At 38.1% G+C, this 16,150-nt stretch overlaps 1 non-coding gene across 1 annotated transcript; it reads right to left on the reverse strand.

Moving 5' to 3' along the window:
• Nucleotides 1-498: 498 nt before the first annotated feature.
• LOC141715443 (small nucleolar RNA R71) lies at nucleotides 499-605 on the reverse strand. Its single transcript, XR_012572207.1, has one exon. It is a non-coding gene; the product is annotated as a small nucleolar RNA R71 (small nucleolar RNA).
• Between the last annotated feature and the right edge of the window lie 15,545 nt (nucleotides 606-16,150).

Raw genomic sequence — 16,150 nt, forward strand, 5'->3', positions numbered from 1 at the left:
GTGATACACTGGATCGAGCTGAGGAAGAAGTTTGTAGTAGCTAAGGAAGTTTTTGAAGAAATTCTTGTCGAGGAGAAAGTTAAAGAAGAATCTCTTATTGCAATGGGAAGAACCAGAAAGCAAAAACGAAGGCTTTGATGGATTACTCTCAGCCGAAGATTAATGATATTCAGTCTAGCATTGTCCGACCCAGCCATCGCGACAAACACCTATGAGATCACGTCGTGTACAATTCTAATGATACATAAACTCAGTTCAGTTTGGGGTTCTCCGGCAGGAAGACCCAACAATGCACATCAGAGATTTCATCGAGATCTGCTACATTTTCAGGTTCAATGGAGTTTCTGAAGATGCTTATTTAGTTGAAGCTTTTCCCATTACTCTTTGCGGGATAAAGCTAAGTGATGGTTACATTCTCTACCACCAGGGTCTATCACCAAATGGGAGGATCTTTCTCAAAAGTTCCTAACTAAATTCTTTCCTATGGCGAAGACTGCTGCAATCAGAAACACACTTACTCAATTTGCTCAGCAATTTGGAGAATCTTTATGTGAGGCTTGAGATTGCTACAAAGAGATGCTTAGAAAGTGTCCTCACCATGGGATGCTGACTGGATGATCATTAACTTCTTTTATAATGGATTGGGTGCTACTTCTAGACCCATGCTTGTTGCAGCATCAAGGGGAGCCTTATGGGATTAAAAGCTATGATAAAGCTTATGAATTAATTGAGCTGATGGTTGCCAAGGAATACCAGATCCAACTCAGAGACTACCTCAAGGCAAGGTAGTAGGAATTCTGGAGGTGGATGCCGCTACTACTATCCGCTGCTCAACTTAAGGCTTTTACGATGAAGGTGGATTCTTTGGCTAATTATGGAGTTGAATTAAATCACTAGTGTTTGTGAGCTTGTGCTGGTGCTCATGAAAACAGAGCAGTGTGCTATTTTTAGTGATCAACTCAGTTTGTGAGCAACTTTCAGAGGATCGCAACAGCTAGTTCCATCCACCTATCATCCCAACAACCACAATCATCCTAACTTCAACTGGAGCGCAATACTCAGAATGCGGTAAAATAGCCCTTATCAGCCGTATACAGCAAAACAATACAACCCTCCTGGTTTTCAGAAACTACAATATGCACCAAGATAACAACTCCACTACAACAATCTAATGAAAAATTGGAATTGGAGAAGTTGAGGCTCATGTACAAGAGCCAAACAGTTTCTATCAAGACCTTGGAGAATCAAATTGGTCAGATTGCTAATGCCTTGATGAATCGTCAACCTGGTACACTCCTTAGTGACACTAAAGTGCCAGGCAAGAAGGAAGCTAAAGAGCAGGGTCAAGGCAATCACATTGAGGTTCGGGAAGGTTACAAATCCTGAAAATCTCAAGTTTCGAAAGAAGAAGCTGAGATGAAGAAGAAGTGCAGAAGGAAGCAGAAGTGGAACCAAGGAAGACTATTATGGAAACACATTCCTCCTGAGGGTAATACATGGGAGAAACAGATCTATCCTCCACCTCCTTTTCCTAAGTGGCTGTAGAAGAAAAAGTTGGATAAGCAGTTTGAAGTTTCTAGAGGTGTTCAAGAAACTTCATATCAACATACCTTTCACTGAAGCTCTTGAACAGATGCCTAGTTATGCGAAGTTTATGCAAGGTATTCTCTCTCGGAAAGTGAAGCTGGATGACTTAGAGACGGTTGCTCTTACGAAGGAATACAGTGTTGTGCTGCAACAGAAGTTGCCTCCGAAGCTTAAAGATCCTGAAAGCTTCACTATTCCTTGTACCATTGGAAAAGTATGATTTGACAAATACTTATGTGACTTGGGAGCTAGCATCAATCTGATGCCCTTGTCAATCTTCAAGAAGTTGGACTTACCTAATCCAAAGCCTACTTCGTGGATGATGTATTGGTCAAGGTGGACAAACTCATCTTTCCTGCTGATTTTGTAATTTTTGATTTCAAGGAGGATAAGAAGATTCCCATAATCTTGGGAAGACCTTTCTTGGCCACTGGCCGAACCTTGTAAATGTACAGAAGGGTGAGCTCACTATGCGAGTGTTGGATCAGGATGTGACGTTCAATATTTTCAATATCATGAAAGTCTCTACTGATAATGAGGAGTGCTTAAAAGTTGAGTTGGTCGATTATGTGGTTACTTCATAACTTGATCAAATGCCAAGGTCTGATGCCCTAGAGAAGGCCTTGTTGGGGAATTCCGATAGTGAAGATGATGAAGGTGATGAACAGTTGCAGTATTTGAATGCTTCTCCTTGGAAGCGAAGGCTGGATATGCCTTTTGAATCTCTTGGATTTAAGGAGTTGAACAAAGCTCCAAAGTGCCTCAAGCCATCTGTTGAGGAAGCTCCTTCTCTCGAGCTTAAACCATTTCCTGATCACTTAAGTTATACTTTTTAGGTGATCTATCTACTTTTCCTGGTATTATTGCATCTGACCCTTTCAGGTAGTGATGAGGAAAAGCTCTTAAGAATTTTGAGAGAGTTCAAGTCAGTAATTGGATGGACTATAGCAGATATCAAGGGAATTAGCCCTTCTTATTGTACGCATAAAATTCTGCTAGAGGAAGGTAGAAAGCCTACTGTGGAGCAAAAGAGAAGGCTTAATCTGATCATGAAAGGAGTTGTGAAGAAAGAAATCCTCAAATAGATAGATGCAGGGATCATCTATCCCATTTGTGACAGTTTTTGGGTGAGTCCAGTTCAGTGTGTGCCGAAGAAGAAGGAGGCATCACCGTTGCTAATGAAAAGAATGAGCTCATTCCTACTCGAACAGTCACGGGATGGAGAGTTTGCATGGATTAGAGGAAGATGAACAATGCCACAAGGAAAGATCACTTCCCTCTTCCGTTTATTGATCGGATGCTGGACAAATTGGCTGGCATGAGTACTATTGTCTTCTGGATGGCTATTTAGGCTATAATCAGATTTCCATTGCTCTAGCAGATGAGGAAAAGACAACTTTCACTTGTCCATTTGGGACTTTTGCCTTCAAAAGAGTTTCCTTTGGTTTGTGTAGTGCTCCTTCCATGTTTCAGAGATGTATGATGGTCATTTTCTCTGATATGATTGGTCATAATGTGGAAGTGTTTTTGGATGATTTTTCTGTGTTTGGTGCTTCTTTTGATGAGTGCTTGCAAAATCTTGGTGCCGTTCTTTAAAGGTGTGTTGAGACCAATCTGGTTCTCAACTGGGAGAAATGTCATTTTATAGTGCAATAAGGCATCATTTTTGGGCATAAGGTTTCTAATAAGGGTCTCGAGGTGGATAAAGCCAAGGTGGGGGTTATCGAAAACCTTCCTCCACCAATTTCTATTAAGGGAGTCCGCAGCTTTCTTGGTCATGCGGGTTTCTATAGGCGGTTCATCAAGGACTTCTCAAAAATCTCAAAACCCTTGTGTAATCTTCTAGAGAAAGATGTCCCTTTCAAGTTTGATGACGAGTGCCTAGCTGCTTTTGAGATCTTAATGAAGAGTTTAATCACAGCACCTGTCATAACTGCACCTAATTGGGATGAACCTTTTGAAATGATGTGCGATGCAAGTGACTATGCAGTTGGAGCAGTTCTGGGGCAGAGAAAGAACAACATATTTCATGTGGTCTATTATGCTAGTAAGACCCTCAATGGTGCTCAATTGAATTATACTACTACTGCAAAAGAAACTCTTAGCCATTTTCTACGGTTTTGAGAAGTTTCGATCTTATTTACTTGGGACAAAGGTGAGAGTTTTCACTGATCACACTGCGATTCGCTATTTCATCTCGAAGAAGGACTCAAAGCCTAGACTGATTCGATGGGTTCTTTTACTTCAGGAATTTGAGTTGGTGATCAAGGACATAAAGGGTACTGAGAATCAAGTCGCTGATCATCTCTCTCGTTTAGAAGATCCAAGTGTAACCTCATAGGATAAGATATTGATAAATGAGTCTTTTCCCGATGAGAAGTTGTTTGGGGTACAAGAGGAAGAACCGTGGTTCACAGACATTGTGAACTACTTTGTGAGCAATATTATGCCTCCAGACTTGTCTTCTGCTCAAAGGAAAAAGTTTCTTCATGAGGTAAAGTGGTACATGTGGGATGAGCCATTTTTGTTTAGCCAAGGAGATGATCAAATCATCAGGAGATGTATTTCGTACAGCGAAATGGGGGGGATCTTGCGAGATTGCCATTCGACTACTTATGGAGGCCACTATGGTGGAGAAAAAAATGGCAGCTCGTATCCTTCAAGCAGGATTCTTCTGGCCTACATTGTTTAAGGATGCGCATCAATTTATTTTGAAGTGTGATCGATGCCAACGTGTGGGTAATATGTCTAAGAGGGATGAGATGCATCTTAATGTGCTTCTCGAGGTTTAAGTCTTCGATGTTTGGGGAATTGACTTTATGGGGCCATTTATCTCATCTTGCAATAATCAGTATATCTTGTTGACGGTTGATTATGTTTCAAAATGGGTTGAAGTCAAGGCTTTGCTGATAAATGATTCGAAGGTAGTGCTAAATTTTCTTCATAAGCAGATATTCACAAGGTTTGGGACTCCAAGAGTCATAATCAGTGACAATGGATCGCATTTCTTCAATCGCAAGTTCACTGCCATGATGCAGCGATATAATGTGAATCATCGCATTACTACAACCTACCATCCTCAGACTAATGGTCAAGCTGAGGTATCTAACAGGGAGATCAAGCGTATTCTAGAAAAAGTTGTGTGTCCATCAAGGAAGGATTAGTCTTTGAAGCTGGATGAAGCTGTTTGGGCATATAGAACAGCATACAAGACTCCTCTTGGCATGTCGCCATTTCAGTTGTTTTATGATAAGGGATGTCATTTGCCTGTGGTGCTAGAGCACAAAGCATATTGGGCTTTGAAGAAGTTAAACCTTGATTTGGATGCAGCTGGTAAGAAGAGAATGCTTCAATTGAATGAACTCGACGAGTTAGGACTTCAAGCATATGAGAACAATAAAATGTATAAGGAGAAAGTCAAAAGGTGGCACGATAGGGGTCTAGTGCTCAAATCATTTGTGCCGGGGCAATAAGTTCTTTTATTCAACTCTCATCTCCGTCTTTTTCCTGGTAAATTGAAGTTGAGGTGGTCAGGGCTGTTTGTTATCAAAATTGTGTTTCTACATGGAGCGATGGAGATTTTTGAAAATGATCCAGGCTAAGTGTTCGAAGTGAATGGACAGAGGTTGAAGCATTTTTATGGGGATACGGAAATTCATGAGGTGGTTAGTGCTGTTTTATTGTCCACTTGATCTCGGGATTCTACGTCAAGCTAACGATATAAAGCAAGCGCTTCTTGGGATGCAACCCAAGTTTGTTATACATTAGTAGACAGAGGAAAAAGAAAATAAGGAGAAAAACACAAAAAAATCAGAAAAAAATACAGTGTTAACTACAGAAGCACGACGCACCCGCACTGAGAATCGGGGCGGCCACACTGATTTTCCAGTAAGTGTGCGCGCCCGCCCTGGTATGCGAGGCGGCCGCACTAGTTTTCCAGTAACACGGTGCACCCGTGCTGCTAGGCGGGGAGGTCACGCTGCATCCCTGTAGTCGAACAAAAAGACAACAAAAGAAATAGAAAATAGGAGAGTTTAATATAAAATCAATTCCCAACCGAATTTTACTCTCCCACTTCCATATTTCCCTCTCCAAATCAATTTCAATCAACCCCATTACTCCCATAATCAATTCCCACTTCTTTTTCATAACTAATTATATTCTAAAAATCCTATAAACACACACACACACACACTTATACACAAAGTTCTCCATCATTTCTCAAATTCTCAAACACAAATATCTCTTATACACACATATCTTATTCTCACTTATTCACTTCCAATAGCACCCAAAAGATAATGAACTCAAGTTAGTAGCAGCACCACCGATTCTTCTAGTGTTAGGGGTGTGAGGCCTGGGTTTTTAACTCCGGAGCCCGAAACAAAGTATACGAGGCTGCTTTCGAAGCCCATAGCCAAGGAGCGAGGTTTTTTTCCATCGGGGAGGGATGGTAAGTTCTTGGAGATAATTTTGGAGATGGGTTGGGTTGCTTTTTGTGAGACACCCGCTGCGGTGCCTATGAGTGTGGTTCATGAGTTTTACGTGAATGCGAAGGCGGAGGAGAACGGATTTTCCATGGTGAGGGGGTTGACTGTAGAGTATAGTACTGAGGCGATTCAGAGGGTGATTGAGCAGCCCCAGAGGAGGCCATATCAGGATAACTGGAATGAGAAGATGTGGTAGGATTTTAACTTGGATTTGATCGTTGCTACGCTGTGTGTGCCTGAGACTCACTGGAAGTTCAAGAGGGGCACAAACAAGTATGCCACTTTTCCTGCCTCATGCATGAATACGTTTGCACGTACATGGAATTCTTTTATTTGTGCCAACATCATGCCATCTTCTCATGTGTATAATGTTATTGTGGGGGATTCTTCAGGGAGACTATATGGATCTTGGGATGGTGATTCATCAGGGTATTTTAAGGTTTCATCGTGGGAGTTCTACGGGTTCTATACCCTATGCGTCTATTATAACAAAGCCGTGTATGGCGGTTGGAGTTTATTGGCATACACACGAGCAGCTGCAGCTTCCGAGTGCCCCAATTGATAGTTCAACGTTGGTGAGTATGCAGGAGTGGTACGGTGGTAAGCCTGATCCGAAGGGGCTTGGTTATTCTTATGACCAACTGCCAGGTGGACGGCCAACGCCTCTGGAATATGCTGGTGGCAGGACTCAGGCGAGCAGGGCAGCATGGAAAGCTCAGTTGGATAAAGAGGCTGGTCCTTCGCGATCACAGTAGCAGCAACATGAGGAAGCATAGGGCAGTGCTGGTTTGAGTCCAGTGCAGTGTAGGTGCTTGATAAAGAGGATGGATGTGATGCATGACATCCATAGTCGGTTTGTACAGGACCTTACCCAGGCGTTGGGGACTACATTCAGAGCCACATGAGTTGATATCCAGTGGCCAGTATTCGGTGAGGAATCTATGTACCCACTTCCTGACACTCATGACACTCCACCCAATGTGGGTGATGACCCTGATTCTGAGTATTTATGCCTGATTCCTTACTATTACCTTCACTAAGGACAGTGAATATTTTAAGTTTGGGGGTAGTAGTTAAGGAATATATGTTTGTGTGTATCTCATATAGTTGCATATTCATGCTAGTTCAGTTCATATAGTTGTATATTTGCCATGAAGTTTTTTTCATTTTGCATGATAGTTGTTGCATATAGTTCATGCATTTGCATTATAACATGATCCCTTAGTTAATTTTCTGATTGATTTGTGATATTGATGCAAGTGTGGTGATGTCGTATTTTTGAATGTTAAGTCTTATCAAGTTGATTTGCATGTTAGAAGCAATAAAATATCACTAAGTCTTATATGTTGCTTGTATGCTAGATCATGATCATGGTTTGTTTGTTTGTCGAGGTATAATCACTTGTTTATTGTTAGGAATATGTTGTGAACTTGATTATAAGTTAACAAAACACCTTAGTAGATTTAACTTAGTGAATTTTGTAGCACTCGATGAATGATCTAATATAGTCCCGATGGATGAATCTTTTTAGTCCCGACGGATGACAGATTAACATCCATCGAGTGAGTAGCTTATGTAACAAATAAGTTTTGTAGCACAATTCTGCAAGCAACATTGTGTAGATTCTGTAGGAGTATATGAGTCATGTTGACTACTAGTGGATATACAGAATAGGGTGACTAATTGTAAATATAAGATATCTTGTAATTCTGTATAAATGAAATGGAGTCAAGTGACATAAAAGGCTCCCAATGGATGGTTCACAAAGACTCCCGATGGATGATTAATAAAGCTCCCGACGGATGACAATCATAGTCTCGACGAATGATCAAATTCAAATAGCTGTTGACAGTGACAACACAGTCACATGCGTTGGGTGTTTGCAAAAGGAATGTGGCAGCCTGTTATGCAGGAATTTGAGAACAAAGAAGCATTACCATTTCCATGCAATTGTGAAGATATTCAAAGATGCTGGAATAGAGTAGTGAAGTAGCATGGAGTTAGACTAGATATGTTTTGTTTTATTATCTTGTCTTATTATCATGTAAACATGGTGATATATAAACCAAGTGTAGCAAGTAGAACACAAAACTAAGCAAGCCCATTTTTAGAGAAATATATCAAACTGTATTCTGTAAGCATTTCTTTGTAGTTTAGTTGTTCAAACTTGTAAGCAGCTGTGAGCTATTAAAAACTTCACAGGGTTCTCATTTGATATATATATATATATATATCTGGCGGATATTTCAAATCCACTAGAAAGTTTTAAAAACTTGTGTTTTTATTACTTAGTGTCTTGATTCTTATATCTCTTTTATTCTGCACCATAGCTAATCAAACACTGTTATATTTATCAAGTTTGAACACTCTTTAAATTTTAAAAAGTAGCCAGAATTACATTCAGCCCCCCTTCTGTAATTCTTGTTGTATTGTTAGGGAATAACAATTGGTATCAGAGTAAGCTCTTAAAGAACAAAGAGTATAAAGATCACAACAAACAACAAGATAAACAAACATGATATTAGAGTAAAGATTCCATTTCTGGACAAAGACAACTATCACCACTGGAAGGTGAAGATGCACCTATATCTTCTTTCCCAAGATGAGGCCTATGTGGATTGCATAGAGAGAGGTCCTCATGTACCAATGAGAGCTGCAACTGGTAATGAACCATATGTTCCAAAACCTAGGCATGAATGGTCAGATCCTGATATTGAGCAAGTCAGGAAAGATAAGAAGGCCATGAATTTGAGAACAAAGAAGCATTACCATTTCCATGCAATTGTGAAGATATTCAAAGATGCTGGAATATAGTAGTGAAGTAGCATGGAGTTAGACTAGATATGTTTTGTTTTATTATCTTGTCTTATTATCATGTAAACTTGGTGATATATAAACCAAGTGTAGCAAGTAGAACAAAAAACTAAGCAAGCCCATTTTCAGATAAATATATCAAGCTGTATTCTGTAAGCATTTCTTTGTAGTTTAGTTGTTCAAACTTGTAAGTAGTTGTGAGCTATTAAAAGCTTCACAGGGTTCTCATTTGATATATATATATATCTCTGGTGGATACTTTCAAATCCACTAGAAAGTTTTAAAAACTTGTATTTTTATTACTTAGTGTCTTGATTCTTATCTCTCTTTTATTCTGCACCATAGCTAATCAAACACTGTTATATTTATCCAGTTGGAACAATCTTTAAATTTTGAAAAGTAGCCAGAATTACATTCAGCCCCCCTTCTGTAATTCTTGTTGTATTGTTAGGGAATAACAATTGGTATCAGAGTAAGCTCTTAAAGAACAAAGAGTATAAAGATCACAACAAACAACAAGATGAACAAAAAGGATGTTGGAGTAAAGATTCCATTTATGGACAAAGACAAATATCACCACTGGAAGGTGAAGATGCACCTACATCTTCTTTCCCAAGATGAGGCCTATGTGGATTGCATAGAGAGAGGTCCTCATGTACCAATGAGAGCTGCAATTGGCAATGAACCATCTATTCCAAAACCTAGGCATGAATGGTCAGACCCTGATATTGAGCAAGTCAGGAAAGATAAGAAGGCCATGAATATATTGTTCAATGGAGTTGATGGTGATATGTTTGATAAAATCATTAACTATAAAACAACCAAAGAGGTTTGGGACACAATCCAGATTATCTGTGATGGTACTGAGCAAGTAAGGGAAAACAAGATGTAGCTACTGATTCAGCAATATGAGCATTTCCACTGTGAAGAAAGTGAGTCTCTCACTGATATTTTTAGTAGATTTCAAAAGCTACTAAATTCTATGAAGTTGCATGAAAGAGTCTATCAAATAAAAGACTCTAACCTCAAGTTCCTTAGATCTCTTCCAAAAGAATGGAAGCCAATGACAGTCTCATTGAGAAACTTACAAGATTACAAGGAGTTCACCTTGAAGAGACTGTATTGCATCTTGAAAACCTATGAGGTTGAAATAGAGCAAGATGAGAGGATGGAGAAAGGTAGGAATAAAGGAAGGTTCATAGCACTGGTTGCTGAGTTAGAAAAGGAAAAGGAGATAAAGGTAGAAGCTGTTGAGTCTACATTAAAGGTCTGTGAAAGTAAGGGTAAAGGGCTGGTAGCTGAAAATGAAGATCACTTTAGCCAAGATGACATGGATGATATTTATGAACATCTAGCATTCTTATCCAAAAGATTTTCCAAGATCAAATTCAAGAAAAAATTTGGAGCAGCTAAGTCAAACAGAAACATGGTTGATAAGTCAAAATTCAAGTGTTTCAAATATGGCTTGGCTAGTCATTTTGCCAGTGAATGTAGAAAGTCTGATTCCAGCAAAAAAAAGTATGAGCCTGTTGATTATAAACAAAAATACTTTGAGTTGCTCAAACAAAAGGAAAGGGCTTTCATCACACATGAGAATGATTGGGTTGCAGATGGATTGGATGAAGATGAAGAAACAAGCTATGTCAATCTAGCCCTAATGGCCAAATCTGATGAAATAGAAACAAGTTCTTCAAGCAATCAGGTAATCACCACTAACCTAGCACATTTATCTAAAGCTGAGTGTAACGATGCAATAAATGACAAGTCCACAGAATTATATCACCTGCGTGTTACACTTAAGTCCCTCACTAAGGAAAATGCTAAAATTAAAGAAATTAATTTATTTTTAAGTGAGAGGAATAATGTGCTAGAGTCTCCGTTTATTGAATTTGAGAAATTGAGAATTGAGTGTAAGATTGCTAAGGATGAATTAACTGAGTCCTTGAAGAAAGAAGAGATTTTAAAGAAGCAGCTTGAACGAGAACAAGAAGTGATTAAGGCATGGAAATCATCCAGAGAGGTCCATGCTCAAATCACTAAAGTTCAAGGTATTGAGTCCTTTTGTGATGCAGCCTGGAAGAAGAGTAAAGAGAAGCTTGAGTCCAATTTGGTTGAAGGATTGCTTACAGATATGGACTCGACGGATGATGAAAATCTTTCGTCGGATAATCAAAAAGATTATCTATCGAGTGACAAGGAGCCACATCCGTCGGTTGTAAGTAAACCAGTTAGCAAAGCTAAGCTAGCTAAGTTGAATGAGAAATATGGATCAGTTTCTAAGAACTTTATTCCAGGAGAATCAAGTGAAGCCATGAAGGAAAAGATAGTTAATGTTGTTCATCTGTCTATCAAGCAATTGAATGACAGATTAGAAAAGATTGAGGTTAAAACAGAAGCTAAAAAGAAAAATAATAGAAACGGGAAAGTAGGAATTAACAAACATAATAACTACACACCTGATAAATATGCACCAAGAAAAATATGTGTTAAGTATGGTAGTGTTAATCATCTGTTTGTTAATTGCAAACTTGCCATGCCTACTCCTATGTCTGCACCCTCTTCTTTTCCCAACATGATTGTCATGCCTACCATGCCTATGAATGCTATGTCTGCTCAGAATATGAATGCAATAATTTGCTAATATGCCATTTGCACCTAATCCTTGTTATGCTGCATTTAGTATGCCTCAAATGCCATTTATCATGCCTTACTGGAATAACATGTTTGCAAATAGCATGCCTTTTCCTGTTAATCAAAATGTGCATGATAATTCTGTTTTAATGACTGGTTTCAAAGGTCCAACTCAGATGACTAAGGATGAATCACAAATTCCCCAGTCAAATGAGATCAAACCTAAGAAACCAAAGAAGAAAGCTAACAAGGCAAGACCCAAGGAAACTTAGGAACCAAAATTAACTTGATTTGAATTTGATATGTGCAGGGAAACAGAAAGAATATTTTGTATTTGGATAGTGGTTGCTCAAGGCACATGTGTAATAACTCGAATTTTTCAGACTTTGTAAAAACATTTAATGAATAGTAACCCTGACAGACGGGGAAAACTTTTTAGCCCACACTATGTTATGCATGAGAAAATGAGTTTTGAAGTTGATATTATGATTATACGTACCAAATGAGTGTATGTAAACGCTATTAGTTTTTGAAGAAAACGAACTTTGAAAAATGACCATATTTACGAATCATCGAGGATTACGGGAATCACAATATAATTACGAATTTAAACCCTACGGATTTACATCCAAGTACGATAATACAAAAAATAAGGAATAAATACGAAAGGATTTTCGTCGCGAACCGTTTACGAGAAATTATTACGAAAACATTTAAGCGACCGAATGAACGCGTAAACGATTAAATAAACGTAACGCACTAACTAACCATGGTAGAAAAGTAACCATGGTTACTTTATCAAATAGTAAGCTAAGAGAGTAAGATGATCATCTAAGGGTTAGAGAATAGTAAATCTAATGGCTAAGCTAATTAGCTTAGCTTGTAAACTAGAAATCCTAGCTAGTTTTGTCCAAAGATTTGCCAAAAACAATCAATCCTAGGACTTATACTAGAAGAATAAACAAGATATCACAACATTATTTCAAGAAGCAACCAAGAAGCAACACAAAACTCTCTCCCCTCTCCCAAAGAAGCACCATTCGGCTTCATCAAAAAGAAAGGAGAAGTCAAAATCAAAACACCAAGCTCTAGCCATGGAAAAATCCCCCCATTAATTCTAAAGCTTCATACCACCTAAAATAAGGTAAGATAAATCTTTGAGCTCTTTTTATCAAGGTTTGATGGGTGAAATAAATTCAAAAAAGATGATAGTGAATAGTATGAATAGTAACTTTTATTTGGTTTCTTGATTTTAATGGTTGTTTTAGGTTCCAAAAACCCTACCAAGCACTCCCAAGACTTCACCATCATCAAGAACACACCTCAAGATCTCAAGAAAGGTATAAATCTATGATCCATCCTTACTTAAGATTTAAGTTCAAGATTCTTTTAGAACATAGTTGTAAACCTAGTTTTGGTGAAATTATTGTTGTAATCTTGATGTTTAGCTAAGTAGATTTAAGGTTGATTGTTGTTACCTCAAGAACATGATTTTCTTGAGAGTATTTAGTGTGGTGATTATGATATGTTGATTGTTGGTGGTAGTATAAAGATTTAAGGCATAAACGAAACTCGGATCGTAACCGTAATCTCGCTAAAATGAACAAAACATAACTTTAAGTTTCTACAGAAACTCTCGAAGATATAAACTATAGTTTCTTGAAAATAACACCTGATTATGATAGACAATGTTATAAGGATCGTTTAGGCGCTTGAATCACATGATTCCGATTTACGGATCAAAAGTTATGACCGTTTTACTAAAAGTGATTTACGCGACAAAAACTACTACGAATTACGAACTTTGAAAATAAAAAGGATCGACTTAAAAATGTTCATAAATCATGAAATTTTTACAGAGAGTAGTAAATTGAGTTTCTTAACTTTCATAAAAATATTAAGTGAAAATAAATATTTTCAGTTTTATAAAAATATCAGAGCCGAGACCGCGCGATTAGAAAACCGTAGAATCCATAAACGGAGCCGACGATGAAAATGAAAACGGACTTAAGACACTTCAAAAAAGGAAATGACCGTAATGTGATTAAGGACTTAAAGAAATTATAAGGGTAATATAAGTTGAGAGGGTGCATAATAAGTAGCACATGAGTGAGAGTCGCCGTAAATTAAGAACGAGACCTAGCAAAATGAATTATGTTTATGATTATAGATTTTTGAGCGGAACCTAGAGCATCCTCCACCTCGAGATACCCATGCAAGTTTACGAACCCAACTCCATTTACTGTTGTGTTGTGAAAGGATTATTTATTATCATTGCATAAATACCATGCTTGCCATGATACTTAGTAATTGAGTTTTCGCATAATGAAGCGATGTTGTACGATAAGCATATATTGTAAAATGTTTAACTCCGCTATAAGCGTGACGTATAATTATAAGACCGAGAGTCGGTCGGGATTTCAAAATAAAAACCCGGGAATTATTTCGATGATAGTACAGGATGATTAAAAGTCCATAGTAGTATGTTTTAAGGGACTCAACGTCCACTTACGAAATGTTAAATACCTCAAACTTTTATTAAAGCAATTTCCAAAGATCGTATTCCCTCAACTATACTTTATTGCTTGAATAATAAATATTTATTAACTATTCATTTATTATGGATGAAGTATTCTCCGCCAAATATTTATTTCAAACTCAATTAAATATTAAAGATTATTATATTACTTAAACATAAATAAGTTGAGGAATATTATTTCAATATTCTTTTAAAAGCATAACTATTCGAGGTTTAATTATTTAACGATTAATATTTAATTATTAATTATTTATTAAAGGATTTATTTTTGATTTAAAAATCATGAAACCTGATCTAAAATACTTTCTGATTTTCGGAAAATCATTCGACTAATTTCAAATCGTCGGAGAATATTATCTCGACTTATTTTAAATATTTTGAATATAGTTTCGAAAGAAACTCCCCTTTATTTACTTATCTGTTGATAACGGTCAACTCATATCCTTAGTACTTCCTCCAAAAACTTTTGGAAGTACATATATATATATATGAGGTAAAGTTGTGCCTATCAACAAGCAAAACGCTTGGGGAACATCGATATAGTTCGATGATTCCAAGTATATGATAAGATTCTTAAGAGGACAAGGGGGGTAGAGATCCAGTACTTCATGGACTCGGGAGACTGCCATATTTATTTTCCGTATGAGAAGGTACCATGTGTACTGAAGGACATACGAAGTATGCAAAATATACCCGGGCTAAATGGGGAAGAATATAAAGCCCGAATGCGGCAAGGGTGATAACTGGGATATGAAGGTGTCATCCTTCTACTAGTAGAAAAGGTTATTATTTCCGTAGTACGACTGATCATCGTATGAGGTGGCTCCAATGAATGTCCTATTCTTCCAAGTGGAATTGTGATGCAATACCGTAACCCAAGCCAAGGTGCTGAGTTTACCATTAAGGTATTCGCAGGATAATAATCCATTAAAGAATTATTTTCATAAGAAGGTGTGTATCACCAAGGAAAACTATTTTCGAATAAAACATAATTATCATATATGACGTTTTACTTGAGTTTATCATACAGTCATTTCATACTGTACATTATTATGCTGGACATTATAGCTCACACTTATTTTCTTAAATTGACACAACACAACAGTGAATCAATATGCCTATCATGAAACTCACAGCCATGAAACGGGTAGGAAATGGCCAGCTATTCCGTAGGATGTTTGGTGTTGTACCACAGGTAGACCGAATAAGATGGATTGGTTTTTAGTTGTTTTTAGTATGGCTTATTTACAAGTATGACTTATGTAAGGTAATGAATAAGAAACAAATATTTGGCCAACGGACTAGCCTTACTTAAAGGTTATTCCCCGGTAAGACTTAATTACTTTTGGGTTGTAATAATTATCACTTTGTGGATTGATTTACTCTAGTAATGAATGGTTCGTTTCCAAGACAATAACCTATAAGTGTGTGTGTGTGGTAAGTGTGGGGTCGTGAAGTGTGAGTATTTATATATTGTGATGCGAGGTATGTGGTATATAGTATTCAAGATGGCGTGGCCTCCTAGATCCTTGACCCCGAATTTTGGGGCGCCATAGAAATGGTATCAGAGCCTTAGGTTATCAATTCTTGGAAACGATATGATATATAATATGTAGACATAAGAATAATAAATAATCAATTAGAGCTCAAGTCGAGTTCGTCGTCAGGCTATATGGGTAGTCTTGACAGTTTTACCCTCAAGGCAATTCCGACTCTAAGTTAATAACACCTTGCCTATTGTGTCAGATACCAGTGGAGCCTATGGGGGAGATTAACCATGTTGATGATGTAATGGCCCCTGAGCGTGACCCTACTCCCGAGCCGGAGGACCCACCCATTGATGACTCAGATGATGACCCTACTGAGGATGCCCCGGAGGAGGAGACTGACCTTCCTGTCCCCCATAGCTGATGACGTTGAGATGCCCCAGGGAGGTGGCTTAGGCTGGAGGGATATAGAGATGTACCCTCTCCCGAATGTTCTCTCTCCTGCACCATACCGAGGGATGCAGAGTCCTTTGCCCCATACTGATGATGACGAGGAGGATGGGATGGATGCACAGACCTACGAGGCTTATGACATATCCTCT

Source organism: Apium graveolens, chromosome 3 (assembly GCF_009905375.1).
Source record: "Apium graveolens cultivar Ventura chromosome 3, ASM990537v1, whole genome shotgun sequence".
Lineage (NCBI taxonomy): Eukaryota > Viridiplantae > Streptophyta > Magnoliopsida > Apiales > Apiaceae > Apium > Apium graveolens.